The sequence below is a fragment of the Lissotriton vulgaris genome, chromosome 2_1, assembly GCF_964263255.1.
Source record: "Lissotriton vulgaris chromosome 2_1, aLisVul1.2, whole genome shotgun sequence".
In the NCBI taxonomy this organism is placed as follows: Eukaryota; Metazoa; Chordata; class Amphibia; order Caudata; family Salamandridae; genus Lissotriton; species Lissotriton vulgaris.
Window position 1 is genome coordinate 1,352,728,300 of NC_141687.1, and position 21,185 is coordinate 1,352,749,484.

Genomic DNA, 21,185 nt, shown 5'->3' on the forward strand with positions numbered 1-21,185 from the left:
TGTATCTCTGCAGACGTCCTTGCAACTTGCAGATCATACGTTTCTTTTGATGATTTCAGTGGCACAGATTTTTGCAAAAGAATAGTCTGCTTAAGTATCAATTCGTACAGAAGAGATATTCAGTGAAGGCCATATTGCCGTCTTACTGTCTGACTTGCGAGTTGGATACAATACTTGCATACAACAAGTGACCATGGACGACACACTAACCAGATAAACTTTTCCTGGCACCATTCCACAGCAGCTGTGGTCATTCAACATAACGTAACTGTCATTGGATAGCTGCCTGAAAACGGGTTCTATCAGTGTGGAGGGAGTACCGTGCAGGTGGCATGAAAGGTTATTTGCAGAACCATCGCAGGATCCGTGTAAATTAATACCCTGGCACAGAAGTGTACCACTTAGTGAATTTTTACAATTTTTCCCACTAAGGAATACTTCTTTCGCCTTATTCCAACATTTGTGTTTATGGTAAAGTCCATGTTGACTTAATGTATTCTTTACCCAACCTTTCATACAGGCCTTCTGGGTTATGATGTAGACAATACTGAAATTGGAAAATCGTCACTGGAATCATGATGGTGCCTTGAATTATCCATTCTATTACAGGTTTCTCAGAAACTGTCAATGGTAATCTTTCCAGTTTTTCAATGCTCAGCACCGTATAGTCTGCTCCTCTTTGTGCCAAAGAGATTTGTTTATCTGTAAGGTTAAACCCAGTAAACAATGACGTTGTGTTGATTAGCCTCCATGGCACGTAGCCTGAACACAGATTTTGCAATGTCCAGCCTAGCTGCATTATAGAACATAATTGAGACTGGCCATGTTGTAACATTAGCAAGTCTTGTTCCAATATGTCAATTGCAGAGGATACAATGCTGTCCAATCATTATATATTCTAGAGGACAGAGTAGTTAACCCACTGTCCACTACAGAGAGAGCTTTCTCCAAGTTAATACGATCAATTTCTCGTATTCTTTCTGCAGTTTCTAATTGTGTTAATTTCCAAGCTTCGTTGTACGCAGCATATATACCGGTGTATATGAAACGTTTTTGCCGTGGTTTGCGAGGTCCCAATGAGAAATCTCGCAAATCATTGCGTTCTTCAAGTAAAGTCAAGTGTTGTTTAATTTCTGGAAGTGTCCAATTTTTCAGCCATTCAAGGCATAGTTTCCCTACACTATATGTTGTTACTATCCCTGGATGTTGTCCCTGGGGGTATCTTGGATCTGGCCTGTTAAGAATTAAACCCTGTGTTTTGTTCAGGAATCTATCTTGACAGTTATTGGTGTCTGTAGGCCAGATTAACCATTTTTTCCAATTAGGACTAGTTCTATTCAATTTGAAAACATATTGTACGTCTATCTCCCCATCTGTGGTTTTGTTATTTTCAGGGATGGGCTTTGGTATAGACGGTTTATTTAGATCTTTTATTTTTGCTATGCCAAGACAAGATGTTTGTTGCACAGAGTCATTTAAAAACATTATTTGTTCAGGTATAATGCAGGCTCTGAATAACGCTTCCAAACCTAGTACCTGCCATTCTTTTGTGCCCCAGACAGTTTTTGTCTCGATGTTGTCTTTCCAGAAGTCGTAACCCAATGTGGACAATTTAGCATAAAAGTTTGCGGAATAAATTTGTTTAGTATTGGTCAACATTGTTTTCAATCCTGTCTTATTTACATTTTTGAAATAAAAAGTTTCTGGATCTGTAACATTAAACCCTGAGAAGTAAGGAAACTTTTCATAAAATGTTTTAGAGCTGCCTTTTGGTGGTGTTGGACAATGTTCCTATTGAATATACATAAAAACATTTCTAGGGCTTGCAGATTTGCGCAAATAGTGATGACCATAATGATTAAAACAATACATTTGTTCATAGTCTGATGACCCTTCTAAATAGTCATGTTCAGTATATTTCGCAGACATTTCTAAATCTGACATCATATTATAAATTGTCTCAAAGTCCCAATCATTAGAGAATGTGCTGGGTGTTACAAAGTCATTTAAAGAAACCTTGAACTGATGTGGAATCCTCAGCATCTCTACCGGGCCATTGATATCATAATCAGTTCTATCCCATGCTAAACCACCTGGTATAGGGATGACTGTGATGTTTATTGATGACAGTTGTCTTGTATCAACATGTGATGATTTGTGCGGTTTTAGGACCAAGTTGATTTTCTGACTTGCTGTGTCCGTTGTACTGTATTTTCCATCTATCATTTGGCCCAGGCTTAAAACCAATATTAGCCAGAACAGGAGGAAAAATGCACCTAAACCAATCCAAAACTCAGTGCATGGTGAAACCAGATATATTTTTTAAAGTTCATGAAAAAGTTCTGTCGATTTTTCTTTGAGAGTTTTCTTTGTTGTTGTATCTTCAGGTTCACTTGGATCCTCAGAAAAGTTATCAAAGTTGATGAAATATCCATATGCAGTTCTGTCAATTGTTTGAATGGAATCTGGGTTTGTTGAAATCGCTGGAACTGATATCTCCTTTGTCATGTTAGTGTGTTCAGGTGCTACATCATTGTAGGCTGGTGTTTCTGACCGAACAGATATTTGGGTCTCAAGAGGCAAGAGTTCCATTGCTTTATTGCATAGTCCTTATTTTCTTACTGCAGGTTTATCAAAGGTGATAAGCCTTTCAGTTTGAACCTCTTGGATTGTAGCAAGATGCTACATCTTGGGAGTCCACTTGGCCTACTACGTATTATTGGCCACATGTTGTGGTTTTACCAGGTCAATGGACACTACTCTGTTCTCCTTTTTACCAGCAAGGGGCAGTAGTACTATTCTCAAGACGGGTACCGCTTTTCATAAGAAGGCCTAAATTCCTTCTTCACCGCTATCTTTTCCCTGACTAGACCCCCAATCTTTGGAATCCTGACAGGTCTTGCTGGGACAGGTGGTTTATCTTCAGTGGCTGTTGGCTTTTGTGTTGTGTTACTCAGACTTCTTCTTGTTTCATTCAAGTCCTGTAAGACAGCCAAACGATCTTTGATAACAAAGAGTTTCTGTTATACCACTGAAGTCTGACAATCGAGATCCTCGATCATCATTCTCGTACCAAATAGTAGTTCATAAGGAGTGATTCCCCCAGAGAATTTCTTGGCAGATTGTTAAGACTACGTTCGACACTTATTAGATGTTTGACCCACCCATCACCCGAACCTAATACCTTTGCTGTTATGGATTGCTTTATGTCACGGTTTTTTCTTTCCACTACCGCATTACCCTCAGGATGGAAGGGACTAGAATACCGCAATGCAACACCCAAACTAACCATGGCCTCCTTATAAGCTTGAGAGCTAAATGCAGGGCCCTGATCAGAATGTAGCGTGCCGATTGCATATGTGCCGATAAGGACTCGCAGATCCTTTATAACAGTTCTGGAGTCAGCCGAGCTCTGGGGCCATAACCAAATAAATCTCGCTCAGGAATCCACTGCGACCATGATATATTTATAGTTGCCATCCCGTGTTAAGGGACCACAGTGGTCCAGATAAACACACGCTAGTGGTTTATCTGAAAACAGAAGGGGCGTTTGCGCAGGACGTTTCACTGTAGAAACCTTCATTTTCTGGCAGATTTCCCATTCTAGTACATAGTCTCTAGTTTGTTTCCTCATGCATGGCCACCAGTATCTCTGTTTTAAAAATGATACCGTAGCGGAAACACCAGCGTGTGCAGAAGCAAGCCCTTCATGTGCTGCAACGATTAGTCCTAACCTGTGTTCCATGTTTGGTATTGCCCTATCCCCCACTCCAGTGATTCGAGCAAAAGGAACATTGTTTGCATCAGTTATATATGAGTACTTTACTGGAAAGCCTTTTGGGAGTGTCTTACCACTGTCTTTGATTGAAGCAGTGACAGCTTGCATTGCTTTGCTTTCTATTTTTGTTTTTGACCGGGTGATAGCAGCTACGGAAGCCGTTTGCACAGCTGCCTTCGCGGCTTCATCAGCCAATGAATTCCCTGCAATGTGAACACCATCACGCTGATGACTCAGTGTATGTATCACATGAGTCTTTTGTAGTTCTTTCTGTAAAAGATCTACTTGTTCCCAAAGCAACTTATGCTTGATTGTGCCACCTTTAGCGTCTTTGAATCCATTTTGAACCCAGTTCTGCAGATACTCATTGTAAGATTGGACGCAGTAATACGAATTGCACACTATTAGTGTGGGGAATTCGCGATCGGTATTTTCAAGCGCCATCTTGAAAGCCTGTAGTTCAGCTCGATGAGCTGTACAGTCTCCGAGTGATTGAGTTTTTGTGACCCCCAAGGTATGTCATCGTTGAGGCCATGTGTGTGTGTCGAAAGGCGATATATCCACCTTTGTTCCTTCTCAAAAAGGCTGTCTTCATTGATAGGATTCAGTTGTTCTATTATTACCCATCTGATGACATACCTTGGGGGTCAGTCATGCGGAGATGATCAGTTGCTTCCTTTGTTTCCCTCCCTAGTCTACAAACCCCTTCCATATAGCAGAAGAAGTAGTGCCAGATGGCGTTAATCTATCCCTTTGCCCCTAATAGTATTAACTACAAAGCCTTGAATTACTGATCTGTCTTAAAAGAAAATAATAAGGTTGACTATACGCTTTGTTGCTACTGCGTTTTATGACATTTGTAGTTTAAATACCTTTTGCGATACTATGATGTCTGTTAAGAACATCATTCCGAAGTGGGTTCGGTTGATAAATAAACATCACTCTGCTACGGTTGTACGGCCGATTTAGGGTGTCACAATCCATATTGAATGACTTTATTCCCGAGTTTATGTACTCGTAACACTAACGAATACGTAAATAGAGAGGCCCCTTTAAGATTTCCAAGTGAAGACGTCAGTCACGTGACCGCAAGCCACGTAGATCACGTCTCTAAATTAAAAACCACGTCCGCTGCGGCCCATTTGTAGCTTCGGGCGGCAGATGTGGACACCATAGGTTTGACGGCGGGCAGTAACCCAGATACAAGTAGATTGTTTGCAGGTTGATAGGATCTTTTACCGAAAGGAAATTAACAATTTCTGTAATACACACCCTGAGTCGGGTATAGGAATGAATCATCTTTTTCCTTGTGTTTACACTTAGATTGCCTGGGCGTGAAGAAATCCCCCTGCCGCAAGCCCATGGGGCGCTCTCACAAATAACTATTTGTGAGTGCTTTTTTCTCTGAGTGTGATCGGACTTCCTGATCCTTCCGTTGTTCTAAAGGTGTTTTTAACTGTTTGTGTTGTTATCCCCAACAAGCACTTTCTGTATTATGATGTACTTGGCTGCCAAATAACGTGTACATAATTTTAATACACGTTAGTTTAAGACAGACAAGAGTGGGGCCTGAATATTATGCCTTGAATATTGCTACAGTTTATAGCATGTTCATCAAAAATAGAGGGATGAGGAAAAAGTAGTGTCCGTTTCTTTCCCCTAGGTATGAGATGAGTTTAATCAAAAGTGAAAAAGGACACTAGTAACACCTTTTAACCTTCGGTTTAAAGGATGAAGAGTACCCTCAATGCATTCGGAGGTGCTGTATATATGGTTCATCCGCCCCGCATTGTAGTTGTGGCAGTTATCATCGGGTTGATCTTCTGTGTGTGATCTGCCAGCCTCGCCCGAGGCACCTCTGGGTTATATGGTGCAGTGTCCAGAGATATGAGGGTTTCCCCACTATATACAGTGCAAAAAGAAAAAAGAAAAAAGAAAAAGTGATGTGCAAAAAATTGGATAAAAAGGGGAAATAGCCCCGGAGATTTATTTGAGGGGTGTATTTCCACTGTTGTTTAAAAAAGAACTGTACTTTACGTAGAACGAGTTACTGGGTCTACAAGTATTTAGTGAAAAGGCGTCGACATGTTTCAGCTCCTTGGGCCCTAGGGGTCTATGGAGCCTTCGTCAGGACTTAACTGCCACAACTACAATGTGGGGCGGATGAACCATATATACCGCACCTCCGAATGCATTGAGTTTTTGAGGGTACTCTTCATCCTTTAAACCGAAGGTTAAAAGGTGTAACTAGTGTCCTTTTACAGTTTATAGCATTCATTTATCTGTGAATGAACAGTTTTGCAATTACAGAAGATGAAACTGTCTATTGTGAGGGTATACAGCATGTATACACGTGTCTCGAAGTGTTTATAATTACAAAGTGTTTAAACACCCATTATGAGGGTTTATAAACTATATATGTTTGTTTTGATTTCTACACTTCAGATTTCCGGGTCTCCCATAATTCGGAGAGGCCACAGGAGGAAATACCTACATGAACTTTTACGGATAAGGTTGTAATAGTTTTCTTTCCCACACCATAGGTTTGGACGCCTTAGCGTGTGCCAACCATGGAGTGAGAATCCTTTTTTTGGTCCTGACGAATGCTAAGCTGATCTCTGGCTTGTTAGCAGAAACATGTTGACCATTTTTCTTTATTAATAGGACTTTATGGTTCAAACTAACACAACCATTTATTAGTCCGCTTTGTTTCACTGGTTTTAACGGAGTTAGAACTACCCTCTTATTAAAAAGAATTGTTTCAGTTTGAGGAGTAGTCCACACTCCTTTTAATTCACCTTAATCACCAATTCTGATTTATTTTCTACTACCAGGACCCAATGAAGACAACTGGCTACCAACTTTTAGTTGGGGCCTGAGGGTCCTTTTAGTTTACACTGAGCACGTGTATCTCACCTCCTTACTAACTGGGTATCTGTTCTGGTGCTAGTAAATTTATTACACCTTGAACCTCTCTTGTCTTTTACATTGTGCTCTTTTCTTTAGTTTTTGTTGGCACTCTTACGTTGATTGATATATATATTGCTTGTAAGGGGTACAGGAGTGGCTTTCTGACCCTTTCTCTCTTGTTGATTGTATTGTATCAAAAAAGTATTGAACATCTGTTGCAGCCAGAGAGTTAACCCATTGTATCCATCTCTGTAAAGCTTTAGAATTAGGAATGCTTGCTCTTGTCACTGCCTCTAAGGCAGGTACAGGTGTAACGATCATTATGCGTTTACCCTGCGTGCAAGCTCTCTCTTTTGCTACAGCAGTTTGAACCACTGTCAGAATTTTTCTGTAGAAGTGAACTTCATTTCTGCTTGTGTGTACAAGTGTGATTTTAAAGCTATTGGTACCGTTTCTCCTTCATTAAAGGTTAGGTACGTGAATCCGCATCTTCCTGGGATGATTCGGATTACAAGGTTGCGCACATTTTCGTGTGTGTCTAGTTTAGTTTTTGCTAACATATCTGTTTGGACTGAACGCAAAATTTCTGTGTGTGTTTGAGTCCAATGTGTTGGTTTAAAATCAGATTTGATTAATTCGTAGAGGTTTAACCCTCTCTGCGTAATTCAGAAAGTAAGTTCTTCCAAAATTCAGGAAACCTAGAATTGACTACGTTTTTCAGCGTCTTTGGAGGTTGGAGCAGCACACATTTCTCTAGAAAGTTTGCTGCTAGGCTTTTGCCTTCACTTGACAACTCATATCCCAAGAATATGACATTGAGGTGGGCAATTCTTGATTTTTTAAAATTGAATTTATACCCCTCAGAAGCGAACCCAAGTATTATGGTGTTCACTCTTTGCAAGTGCTTGTCCAAGTCGTCATCTGTAAGATAGATGTCATCGACATAAGATAATGCCTCTTCATCGTACGTTTGGAGAAACTCCGTTACTCTTGCTGAAAATAACCCTGGGCTATTCTTAAATCCTTGGGGGAGACAACAAAATTGTCGCTGTGACCCCAAAATTGAGAAAGCGGTCAAATGCCTGCTTTCTGGTGCAATATTTTGACAAAAAAATCCATTTGAAATATCTAATGTAGTTTTATATTTTTTGCGCACAATGTTATTCATCAGTGCTGCACTGTGTGAATTTTGTACCGCAAATGTTTTGCAACAAGAGTTTAAGTGTGTGTAACCCAATACTAGACGATATGAATTGTCTGGTTTGCATACAGGAAACAAAGGATTGTTCATAGACGAGGTGCATGTTTCAATCACCCCTTGGTATTCAAGTTGATTTAAAATCTCCCTGACCTGTTTTTAGCTTCTTGCTTAACTGGGTACTGCCTTTGTGCAGTGGGCTGGTTTTTTAACTGGATTTTATGGTGAGGAGAATCCTCATCCCATCCTGCATGATTTTTATATAATGCTGGAGCTTGGGCTACTGCCCATTTTCTGGCATATGTATATTTTTTATGAATTGGAATGTGATTAGAGAAGGCTGGCATAATTATCTCTTCGCCATGTGGGCACTCCCTGACAAATTCAGGTGGCCAGTCTTGTTCAGCTAGAAGAATGTCATAGCCCTTAGAGAGTTTAACCCAAAAGAGTGCTCTTATTTTTCTAGTTATGTCCCCCTCCATCCGGAGTGTTACTTCATATAACATATGGGGTACACTAAGCCTGGTGTCTGCAGTTTCAACCTGAATGCATTCATTCAAGTCCACTGTCTCCAGATGATCCTTCAGGATCTTGCGAACTATGGTTACTTCTGCGGCGCTGTCTAGCATTGTCTGAGCGCATTCCCCGTTCTTGAGTTGTGTCCTCAAGATCCTCTGCATGTCTGACCTTTATGCTTGCTACTTTCTTTTTCGAAAATTTAGTCTTTTTATTTTGGTGAACGGGTTCTTTGTCTTTGGACTTGACACGTTCTTCTTTGTGTTCTGATCGCCCTCTTCTTTCCGATTTCTGCAAAGAAGTCTAAAAAGATCGAGAGGGACGTGTGTCATTATCTTGATATCTATCAGGCTTTCTTAAAGTATCCCTATTTCTAAGGTTGTATCTTTTTTCAGAGGGTTCCCGTTGGGGAGACCTACCTCCCCATTCAGGAGACCTAACTCTCCTTTGGACAGAACATTTGTCTCTCTAGGAGGTGTCTGTTTAGTGTTCTTCCACTTATTTTTAGGAGTAGTGAGATTATTTTTAATATACACCTTTTCAGGATTTTCTGTTAATTCAGGTTTTACTGGTTTCCCACCCAAACTATCTCTACCTAGTTCTTCATAGGATTTTTCAATAATTCTTGCAAGTTCATATGGTTGGTCTGCTATATCTGTTTCTTTTAACTTCTGGTAGCAGGTTGGACTGTTAATTGAACCAATTGTCTATATGCTTTTGTTAATTGTTTTAGTTGAGCTAAAAGTTCTCTATCTGACATTTCTTCAATGTCAGGATGTGGTGTATAGCTGGCTAGTACCGGCCATGTAGCTCCTGTTCTACCTAGTGGACCGAGCCTGGTAATGTGATTTTGATGTTTTAGGGCGCCATTAAACCAGAGCTGATGCTCTTGGTAAGTTAGTGGAATTTCAACGTCCTCGAATGGAACGTATTCCTCTGGAGGTTCATCTGCTTTGTAGTAGTGTAACTCCCGTGTTACTGGATTTGCTTGTGGAAAAGTAATCCATGAATAGAATACCTCTGTCTGCCGATATTCATGTGCCTCTATCACAAATATAACTTTACCACCTCTTGATGAGACCCCATTTTCTATAAGTTTTATAGTTATGGTTTTCATTATATTTGCCGGGATGAATGTAGCATCCGGGTCATTTTGTTGGAGAGTTGTGTTATCTAACGCCGCTTGAGCTGCTATTCTAGCTCTCTCCCTTTCGTCGTCAGTCTCTGACATTTTTATTTACTGAAAGTTTTGCAGAACAAGTTTCCAAGGAAACAAATATTAGGTGCACAAAATTTTGGAACACTGTATCCTTCAACGTTGAATAAACCGAAAACTAATACATAGGATTCCCGTCCTACTAAGTTTTGGAGGATATTATGCCCTGTTACCCACTCCAGACGTCTATTGGAGTTTTTACGGGAAAGAGGTGTCTGTGTGAAAAGCACGACTGAGTTACATTACATACACACATTTACACTCTAGTATCTAGCGTTAAATTATCGCCTTACCAAACGTTGGGCGCCATTTAGTGTAGTTCCTATATTCCCAATAGGCTCTGCGCATTGGAATAATATATCCTGTAGCTTAGACGTAGGACTGAGGTCTACTACCGGTTATAATAGACTTAATTGATAGTGCCAGCTAGCTCTGAGGTCACTAGAAACTTTCTCGAATAAACAAGAAGGGATTAGTTTCTGACAACCGCATAAAACATGACAACTTTGTATTCCCAAGAATAAGAAATCAAATCTCTAGAGTAGCGGAAACAATAGATAACTATTTCACTCAGTCAATCGTGCATGCTTAGTTTTACCAGAGGTGCAAGAGGGATAGAGAGACTGGCGTTTTCATTAAAAAGGTATTTATTGAATAGTCTTCTTTCTCAAGCATTGAAAATGAACTGCTACCATAGTAAAGCTTACTATGAAGTACAATGCATTTAAAACGAACAGTATTATAAAGTAGTACTGTAAAAGCATGATATGGGTCCAAAGCCATAAAGTGCATAAAATGTATAAAATACATAAAATACCCACAGTGATAAAAGGATGAGTATAAGTACTCAACTGGTGCTTCTAAATACGCCTACCCCGGTGTACCTAACCTATGTCAAGTACAAGGGAGGAAGTATAAGAGGAGTAGCTTAATTTTTTAGGAGTTTTCTGCCAGGAATCTGATTCCAATAATTCTCTAGAAGGTCTAATCAGCTCCGTACCTTTGGTTCTAGAATGAAGGAGGTATTGTATCTCGTTCTCGGGACTCGATTTCCCAGATACCCGCAAGGGTAGCCTGGAATCACTGGAGCTGGATTTCTCGGCAAGAGAAATGACAGAGTCTCGCAGTGCGTCTGCTGGAGGGTCGGCTTCCTTCGGCACTTGCTGCTGCAGGGCGTCGGGCAAGTAGATAGTCGATCTGCTCCAAACCGCCGTGTGTTTGTTTAGGCAAATCAAGGCATATTTATACTTTGAAGGTGCAGAGTTTGACGCATGTTTGGACTTAATAACGTCACTCAAAGGCTCATTTCTTGGAAAACGCCGGGAGTTCTAGGAGAACTTAATATTCAAGCAGGTGGAAGTCCCGGGCTGCTGAAGGCGGGTTTTTCCAAGAAAACGTTGTTGATTCTTGGAGCTTAGTGGAAGTATCTATGCCATATTTGGGCTTTATGGTTTAGACCAAATATGGTAATGATTTCTATGCCTATATAAGGAAATAATAAAGTATACCTATATAAGGGCATGAATCTGGAAATTTATACTAGGGTCCGAGATTCATTTACAACAGCAGCAGACATGGTGGTGGAGAGGATGGGACACTAGATGGGCCGGCCTGGAGCTCATTGTCTAGAGAATCCTGGGAGTCTACATCCGAGAGTCCATGTATCAGGGCTGGAGACTGGCTCTGCTGGTCGTTGTTGTTGTCCTCAGCATTGAGTTCTTGGTCACCTGTGGATTAGATGGGGAATGGTCAGTGTTGTGCACTGTGCAAGAATTCTATTAGTTGTGTGTCATCCAATGTCTGTATACTACATAATTGACTGATCTTCCCTATTATTTGTAAGTACAATACTGTGCCTCATTACATGATGCAGAGGTACATAAATTACTCGTACATGTCAGGTACATGTCAGGTATCGATGCATTGCATGGCATTGGTGCTGTGTGTAGTGATGCAGGTCTCCCACCCAAAAACAGCCAGCCCAGGGAAGATGGCTACCTTCCTGTAAGTTTGTTTGCTGTACTGCAATGGCTCCAAAGTGCTTGTGGGAGGGAGGGAGTGCTCCATCCTGCTGGGGTGTGGGACAGGGGGCATGGTGGGAGTACAGGCCTCCCAAGCAAGGTGGCTACCTACCTGCAAGGTGAAGGTGAACAATGCAATGGCTTGCAGGTGCTCCTGGGTGGTGTGGGGGGGGCTCCATCTTTCTGGGGTATGGGACAGTGGGAATAGTGGGAGTAGTAGTGCAGGCCTCCCTCCCACAAACACCCTCACTGTGAAAATGGCTACCTACCTGTAAGTTTGTTTGGTGAAGAATGCAATGGCTTCAAAGTGCTTGTGGGAGGGAGGGAGTGCTCCATGCTGCTGGGTTGTGGGACAGGGGGCATGGTGGGATTAGGAGTGCAGGATTCCCTCCCACAAACACCCTCACTGTGAAAATTACTACCTACCTGTAAGTTTGTTTGGTGAACAATGCAATGGCTTCAAAGTGCTTGTGGGAGGGAGGGAGTGCTCCATGCTGCTGGGGTGTGGGACAGGGGGCATGGTGGTGTTAGGGGTGCAGGCCTCCCTCCCACAAACACCCTCCCAGGGAAGATGGCTACCTACCTGTAAGTTTCTTTGGTGTACTGCAATGGCTTCAAAGTGCTTGTGGGAGGGCGGGAGTGCTCCATCCTGCTGGGGTGTGAAACAGGGGGCATGGTGGGAGTTGCGGTACAGGCCTCCCTCCCACATACAGGCCTCCCAAGCAAGATGGCTACCTACCTGTAAGGTGAGGGTGAACAATGCAATGGCTTCCAGGTACTCCCTGGTGGTGTGGGGGGAGGGCTCAATGCTGCTGGGGTATGGGACAGGGGGCATGGTAGGAGTAGAAGTGCAGGCCTCCCTCCCACAAACACCCTAACTGTGAAAATGGCCACCTACCTGTACGTTTGTTTGGTGAACAATGCAATGGCTTCAAAGTGCTTGTGGGAGGGAGGGAGTGCTCCATCCAGCTGGGGTATGGGACAGGGGGCATAGTGGGAGTAGGAGTGCAGGCCTCCCTCCCACATAGAGGCCTCCCAAGCAAGGTGGCTACCTACCTGTAAGTTTGTTTGGTGTACTGCAATGGCTTCAAAGTGCTAGTGGGAGGGCGGGAGTGCTCCATCCTGCCCATTTGATTGTGTTTTGTGGATTTTGGGGGCATGGCTACTTTGGTTTGTGCAATGTTTGGCATTGCCGCGGTGTTTCTGCATCGTCCGCCATATTTCTCAAGTATCGTCCGCTGTGGTGGCTATGCTGCAGCTCTTCCACTGTCTCTCACATTCACTCCTGTATGCGACCACGGCGGTCAGAAACAGCGGATCGTACCGTAGAACCATGGGAGATATACTAATTTCCTGTGCGGAGTCTCCGCTATGCTTGCGGCGGGTTGTAGCTTTTCCGCTGCGTTTACGACCGCTGCGGTTGGTTTTTGGACGTCACCGCCAACGTCGGGTGGTTTTTGTTAGCCCGCTACTGCCGCGGTCAGTCTTTTTTGACAGTTGTTCCTAATTTGACTGCCGGTATCACCACGGTCCCGCCAGGCGGTTGTTTTCCGCCTCCATGGCGGTCGGCGTGGTTTTCCGCCCGTCATCTTATTGGGGCCCTATGTCTGCAAGTTCTGAGCCGTAGGATTACTTAAACATACTTGATAATACAGTTAACGCAGATGAGGGTAGCAAAGGGTTAATGTCTTGGTTTTGAACAATGGTGTCTTGTGTGTTTCTCTGTGTCTATTTTTGAGGATTCATTCCATACCACCCTTCTCTACAATAAGCCCTCAGTCTATTTTAAAGGTAAAGCTGTAATCACTCATTGGATTTTAATGGGTGTGAGTAATGTATCATGTTACAAGGCCCACTGTTGCCACTTTTGGAGAGTTAGTTGTATAAAGGCTTATTGAATCAGAATGTAAGAATATCTTAGGCAATGGGACACCAATAATAAAAGCAATATCTTGTGGACTTGGCCCTCTATGCTGGATCACCCCCAAACATTTTGCCATCTCCCCTCCTGTTTACTGAACCCATTTCTGTTAGGGCTCTGTGCACTTGCTCGCTCTCTCCTTTACACATTGTAAAATTGGCTTACATCAAATTGGCACATTTAATTTACTTTATACTACTGCAATGCCTGCTTCCCCCATAGATAACATTGGTTTACCGTATTACATTTAGTAAGTGATAACTTTAAATTGGCAACAGGTAGAAAGGTGATATTTGGTGTCTAATATTTTTTCTATTTTAAAACCCTCTTAAAATGGTAAATTTGGATATTAAGTCACAATTTTGAAAATCCCAGTTTTAGAAGGTTGGAATTTTCTTGTGCTACCACTTGGTATCTGTGTCCTGGGTCACATGACTGAGCATAGTTGGAGTTGGCCTTTGCATATTCCTCCCAGACAGTGAGACAAAGGGGATTGGGTGTGGACAGACTGGGAGAAGCAGAGTTTCCCTGGCTCAATTACATTTCAAATCAGCTGCCTCATAACATTTACAAAGAACTTAACACCAGTCTTGGAGCCTGGATTGGGGAAGGAAGGAAAAACCAGAACCAGATGTGGGGAAATCTAGAAATCTCTCCCACTTCAAAGGCTGGCACCATGTATAAATATTGTACCCTCAGACCGACTCTTCAGTACACTGCTGGACCTGTGGAAGAAGGACCAGAAGGACTACCTTGTCCAGGGCACTGGCCTACTGCTTGATGCCTGCCTTGTTTCTCAGATAAAGGATCATCTCCTTGAACCCAGGACTACCAGACTGACCCTAGGGGTCAGGTGGCTGACCACCTTTTCTAAACTTCATGGACACAACAAGCTTAAGGGGCCTCCCTGCAACTGACCAGTTGATCTGCTGCAACTGACCCTGGCTGGGTCTGCAACTGAACCTGTAACCGAACCTGCCTGAGCCCTGCTGGCCTCTGGTGGACTGGGCTTTGGATCCCCAAGAGGTGTTTCCCAGGTCCTGGGCCCTTGCCTGGCATTAGGCAAGCTTCTCTTGTGAAATCCTGAGTTTTAAACTCTGCGCGCAGGAATTTGAGAAAGTAACCTTATTCAGTGGAACTAACCTGGTCCCTGTATTCAGACTGCACTTTATTGTAGTCGGCCTGAATATTTGACTTTGTCCCGGTCTAGCAACCAGATATCCACAATTAGAGCTTTCTGCTTTTTGGTGCTATTTTTACTTATACCATTACAATAGCATATCTCCGATTCAACGGATTGGATTTTTGTCATTTTGGTATAATTTTATTTATCAAATTGTACTCTATTTTCTAAATTAGTGTTTTTTATTTGTTTGTTGTGGTTTCACTTTAGTACTTTTATGGGCTGTGTAGGAAAGTTTCCCTTTTTGCATGGATACCCTCTAGCTTTTTGCCTGATACCTGACGTGAACTTGACTGAGTGTGTGCAGATGCCCCAGAACCAGTGTTCTTTCCCAAAACTGTACCTTTTTCTCCACAATTGGGACAGCTCTGGGCCACCTGTAAGTCCTTTGTAAAAGGTACCCGTGATACAGAGGGCCCTGTGATTAGAAAGGGCCTCCGAAGGGCTGCAACATGTATTATGCCAACCCCAGAGATACCTCACCTTAACACCCACCCACTGCCACTGCAGGCTGCATGTTTTGGTGCAGACCAAATTGAAGAGTCGATATGGCACACATCCCTGTGTGCCATGTCCAGCAACACTGCCTTTGGAATGGGTAAGTCACCCTCTAGCAGGCCTTACAACTTTAAGGCAGGGTGCGGCATACCACTGGTGAGGGCAAAGCTGCATGAGCAATTGGGTCCCACAGTGTCTGTGTCATTCACTGACATTGTAAGTGCAGTGAAGCCATTTTGAGTACATGGGCTGAGAAATTGTCATTATAAACTCCATAGCGACATGAAGGCTTTGCTGAAAACTGGGAAGTTTGGTACCAAACTTCTCAGCATAATAAGCCCCACTGATGCCAGTGTTGGATCTATTATAAAATGCACTCAGAGGAAATCTTAGAGATGCCCCCTGAAAAACAACCAACTTCTAATGTATTGGCTGACTGGTCTCCACTGGCCAGCCACCACCAGACAGGTTTCTGACATCATAGGATGGGAGCCTTTGTGCTCTCGCAGTTCAGGAACAAAGCCTGGTCTGGGTAGAGTTGCTTTACAACTCCCCCTGGCAGGAACAGCAACACTTGGCAGTGAGCCTCAAAGGTTCTCACCTTGCGATGTGCCAATTTGGGCAGCTCCAACTAGTGGAGATGCCAATCCCCCTATCAAGGTCCCACTTTGGGTGGCAGGACAGGTGGGAAAATTAGTAAGCAGAGTAGGAGTGTCCACCTCAGCTCCTGGCACACCCCTAGGGTCACCAGGAGCTGAGGTGAAACCCTCTCTTAGAAATTCTCCATATTGAATTGGAGAATTAGGCCCAATAGGAACAGGGATGTGCCCCACTCCCCAAAGGGAGGTGGCACCCAAAGGGTGTAGTCACCCTAGGGGACAGTAGCCATTGGCTACTGTCCCCCGACCTCAGTAACAACCTTAAATGTAGCATTTAAGGGCTCCCTTGAACCTTGTTCCTCAGATTTAATGGGGCAGAGAAGAAAATAGAAGAAGACTGCTGCCTGACCAGGAACTGAACTGCTGTACACAGAACCCAGCAAGAACCCCTCTGCCTGTAGCCGGTTTGACAACAGGATCTGCTGTCCTTCCAGAAACCATGCCATGTCTCCAAGAAACCCTGGAGACCTTTCAGCCTTCAACCAATCTCTAAGAATCTCCCTTTAGGCTATTGGTGCTAGTTCCCGGCTTCAACTGGTACAAGAACCGCAGTAGTTGAGGACCGACACTTGTGTCGATGTGACTCACTACTACAAAAAGAACCCCAAGACCGCAGCAGTAGAGGACCGACACTTGTGTCGACCTGACTCTGCCCTGCCAGAAGAAAGCACCGCTGCTGGACCCTGGCCTCATTGAGACAGCCCAACATCAGCAGAACTCCTACATCCCCTGCGCATCTCCACCCTCACGACCATGACTGCTGGGCCCATTCACCCCATTTGCTCCTCGCTGACCGTGAGAGAAAACATGATAGCTGCTATCACCTGCTATAGCATAGGTAATGAATTCTGCGCCTCTTCGGGTTCCCCCAGTGTCCACTGACTAGTCTTGCACTTGGCGAACTGTGCACCCGGCCGCCCCAGTGCCACTGGTGGTGCAGAGCCTTCCATACCCTGACTCTTGCCCACGGACAGTCTAAAACCCAGAAGACTGGAAAAGTAAGTTCTGTACTTATCTTCTGATTCATAACCCTGTTTTCCTTCCCTAGGATTGCATTGTATTCTATCGATTACCTGGAACTGTCTATCTTGTGCCAGTACTAAACGATTACTATTTTGAATTGACAATACCAAAGTATTTCCAAGACCCTAAGTATTTCTATTGCCAGTGTTACATAAAAGTCTACTTACATGTAACCGAGTTCAACTTGTTTCCTAAAATAAAAGTAACTAAAGTAATATTTTGCAAAACATTGGTCTGGAGTTAGTCATTGAGTGTGTGTTTCTGCTTTTATGAGTGCGTACAACAAATGCATTCACACTACCCTCTGATAAGCCTTACCCGCTCAGCCAAGCTACCACTAAATTGAGACTAAGGTTTTATCTTCTTTAACATCTGCCATATGTTTGGGGACTCACTGGACTCTGTTGTGCACACTATACCTCTTTTTGGTATAGTATATAGAGAGTCAGTTTTCTACAGGCTGGATAAATACTTAACACAGTGTCTATAAGGTAAATGTGACTGCTTTGGTGCCAAGCTACCAGAGGATTAAACTGACCAGGACTGCTTTGGTGCCAAGCTACCAGAGGATTAAACTGACCAGGATTGTAGTTGTTGATTGAGAAGGATTTTCACTCCACTCAATCAAAACCCAATTATTCACAGTATCCATCATTCAGGAACCACCTTCTACCCCAGATCTATAGGAGGGGATTAACAAGCTGCTTGTCAAAGAATGATAGCACTTAAAAAACCCTTGACCAGACCTTTAGCCAGTAATTCACTGTATCAACAAATAACACCACTCCACTAGATGTGGTCCTGTATGTAAGATTAAGTCAAAGAACTATACGATTTCTAATCCCAGCTTCTCCTTTTTTTCATAAAAGTATAATTTAATAAGCACTGCCTTAAAATCTTAACAGGGCTCATAAGAGTGCATTTGACCATGAGGGAAATCTCTGGGCATTTTTATCACAATCTACTCCATCATAACTGCAGTGCTGTGGGCAGTGTGGAACTAGGAACAATTATTATTATTCCCAGCCTCCCTACTGAAAACAAACTATGTGCTTATGATCAATCATATTTAAAACACATAACTGTGCTGCCTTTTTCCTTAGCATTGAACAGGAGCTGTAGAGGGTGCGAGGCTACAACTATAGCAGACAGCTGAAGTGTATTGCTTGCTGTCCTGTGGTTGGATGGTGGAGATCGAGGCACTATATGCACTCAAAACTGTAAAAAAAGACAATAAAAAAACTTTAACATTTTGCTGTGTACTGTGCGGATAAAAATAAGTGCAGATGGATGCCATGAGTGTAGAGTGCTCACAAACTGAATAGCTGAGGACGTAGACAATCAGGACATGAAATATGCCTTCTGTATGAGATGCTTGCTAAATGAGATACACAGTCTGTGTATGTATTGGAGATACAACCTTTACAAATGTGAAAAACCTGATGTGACAGAAACAGATTCATAATGCCTGGTATGTGAGAGGCCTTCAAAAACAAGATGCAGTGTGTGTGACAGGTCATAAAAACGCATAAAGTTTGCTGTTTGAGACACAGAGTACCCTACGTCATGAAATTCTTGAAACACTGAGAGGTATGTCACCACCTTGTAAGATGCTCACAGGAATTCAATAAAGGGAAATATGCAAAATGAGATGAGTGTGGGTGAAGCATGGTTATTAAAGAAATCTATTGTCTTCTTTGGAACCAGTACAGGCTTTAATTCATACACTCATTTGAACTTTCTTGGTGTCAGAGAGTTATTCTTTTTTGAAAGGCTTAAGGTTGTTACCAGGCCTGGAAAGGTTTCCACGAGATAAAGGCTGGATGTGTCATACTGAAAAAAATATTTTTGAAAGTGCTGTAAGCATTCAAGCATTGAGGGGAAAACTTGTCATTTTTGATACAACTTAGCACAGTAACCAATGTTGCTTTCCTGCATCAATAGGAGAGAGTAGAATCTAATCCCTATCCCCCTTATCAGTCCAGACACTCACATCACCAAAAATGTTGCGTCAGAGCTACATTGTATGCTCCATAACTGCAGATCTGCAACCAAACACAAACTGGAAATCTCTGACACCATCCCCCACCACAATCTCAACATGCTCTTTCTCACTGAGACCTGGTTTAATGACTCCTCTCACACTTCATTTGATCTTTTGATACCTACTTGTAGGAAGGTGGATACCTGACTATGGTTACCCCAGATTTTTTTGCCCAGTGTTTAGATGGTTTTCAACTTAGTTGGCCTGGGATCCTGCTAATCAGAGCCCCAGGCTATCTGCTCTCTCGGTAAAATGGACTCCATGTACTTTAGGTACATCTCCAATTGGACATTGGGTCACCTTATGAGCCCCTGTAAAGTGTACTATAGGTACCCAGGGCATAGGTGCATCCAAGGCCTACCAGGGGCTGCAGCATGTTTTATGCCACCCCTGGCTGGCCATCCAAACTGACACAACTGGCTAATCACTCAGCTGGGGCAAGGTTGTGTTATCGCCCCTTGCTTAGATATAATATTCCTATATCTAACCTTATGTCTAGCCACATATACACCTATAAGTCACTCCTATGGCAGGCCTTAACAATCCTGGAGGCAGAGTGCTAGTTTTATGTGAGATGAGGCTCCAGCATGAGCTGAGCCTGTCTGAAGCTTTCGGAACCATGTCCTTATAGCTGTTCTAGGATATAGCCATACCATATACTCTTAAGTCCATTATGAACCTCGCGGTTAAATGCTAACTCTGGTTTGGCTTTATCAAACCATGTTGTGTAAGGTGTCATACGCTTTGGAATACTACCCCCTCGCCAGTTTTGGCAACGGGGGTAGCATTCCACCATTCTAGAGGAAAAAGACATGTTGTTCCTACTAATCCCGGTTAAAGTTAACCGGAGCCTCAGCATCACAAAATGGATGCTGCTGCCACAGACACAAGTCTGACCTCCTGCTGCTGGGAGTCCTTCCAGCGAGGGAGGCTTGGACAATAGGTTTCCTGTCTTGGGAGGTGATAGCACCACCCCAGACAGGCTATAGTGTATTGGGGCAGGGAGGGCTGAAAGAAATGAGACACTGCCTGGGGCACACAAGGTGTCCCATGCATAGTTCAGTTCAAACCGGTGCTGGGGCACTCCAGCCCCAGCTCTGGCATGAAACTGGACCAAGGGAAAGGGGTGTAACCACCCCCTTCCCTGGTCCCACCCATAGGAGGGACCTAGCAGGTAATCCAGCCCCTAGATTTGGTATAGAGGTAGGAGCTGAGTCCCAAGACTTTAGATTTATCCTGACTGACACTTGAAACAAAACTCTGGACCTTCGACATTCTACCTGAAGATAGAAGACTGAAGAATCTCCCTTGTGGCCAAGGAGTGACCACCCTGCACAAGCAGGCACCATCCAGCGATCAAGGCCTTGCTTTGTCGACGCTCCAGCTGGAGCCAGAGCATAGAGCCTGACAAGACCCAGACTTCCACACTTCCTTCAGCCCGATCCACAGCCCCAGCAAAGCTGAGACCCGTGGAGGTGACGTGAGACGTGTGACTGGCCATCTTGGAAAGTCAGCAAATTGCTTTCCGTGCAACTTCTGAGGCACCCTTGAAGTTGTGCATTGGGGATTGAGAAGCCCCAGCTCCGCTCACCAACTGCACCGAAGATCAGCCCTCCACACTCCACGAGTTCTGTGTGGGACCCCTCTGCATTTTCCTAGTCGATGCGCCTGTCCGGTCACTTGCCCGTTGGCTAGTGGCCATCTTGACGACAAACTTTTAAATTTACACTGCTGGTCTGGTTGCTCCAAAATCGCCCTTGCTTCCCTGAAAAGAAGAAGCCCATCAGACCTTGCTGGTCTGATTAAGAAGCCATCTCCGATTCCTGCGTGGGTTTCCTTTGCCAAGGCTTGTTGACTCCAATCCGGAAGCTGACACCGCCGACAGTGAGAGCCTTTGTGGGTCAGTCTGTGCCTGACTCCTGGTTGTCATTGACACCTCCTGGTCCGCGTGGCTGCAGAGACAAGCTTCACAACATCACCTGATCGCTTGGCAACATCACCTGGTTCCTTCCTGGTCACTGGCTAGTGACCCAGACTCTGTCCCCTCTGCTTTCAGGTACTCTTCATCCTTGATCTGCCCTTGGATCCAACCGGATACTTCTCTCCTGGTCGCCTGCAGCATCATTCTTCAAGTCTCCATAGGATTCAGCGATGAAACCCGACACACTTTGACACCTATGCACCTGCTTCCTGTGGGTGAGGTAACGCGAGCACTCCG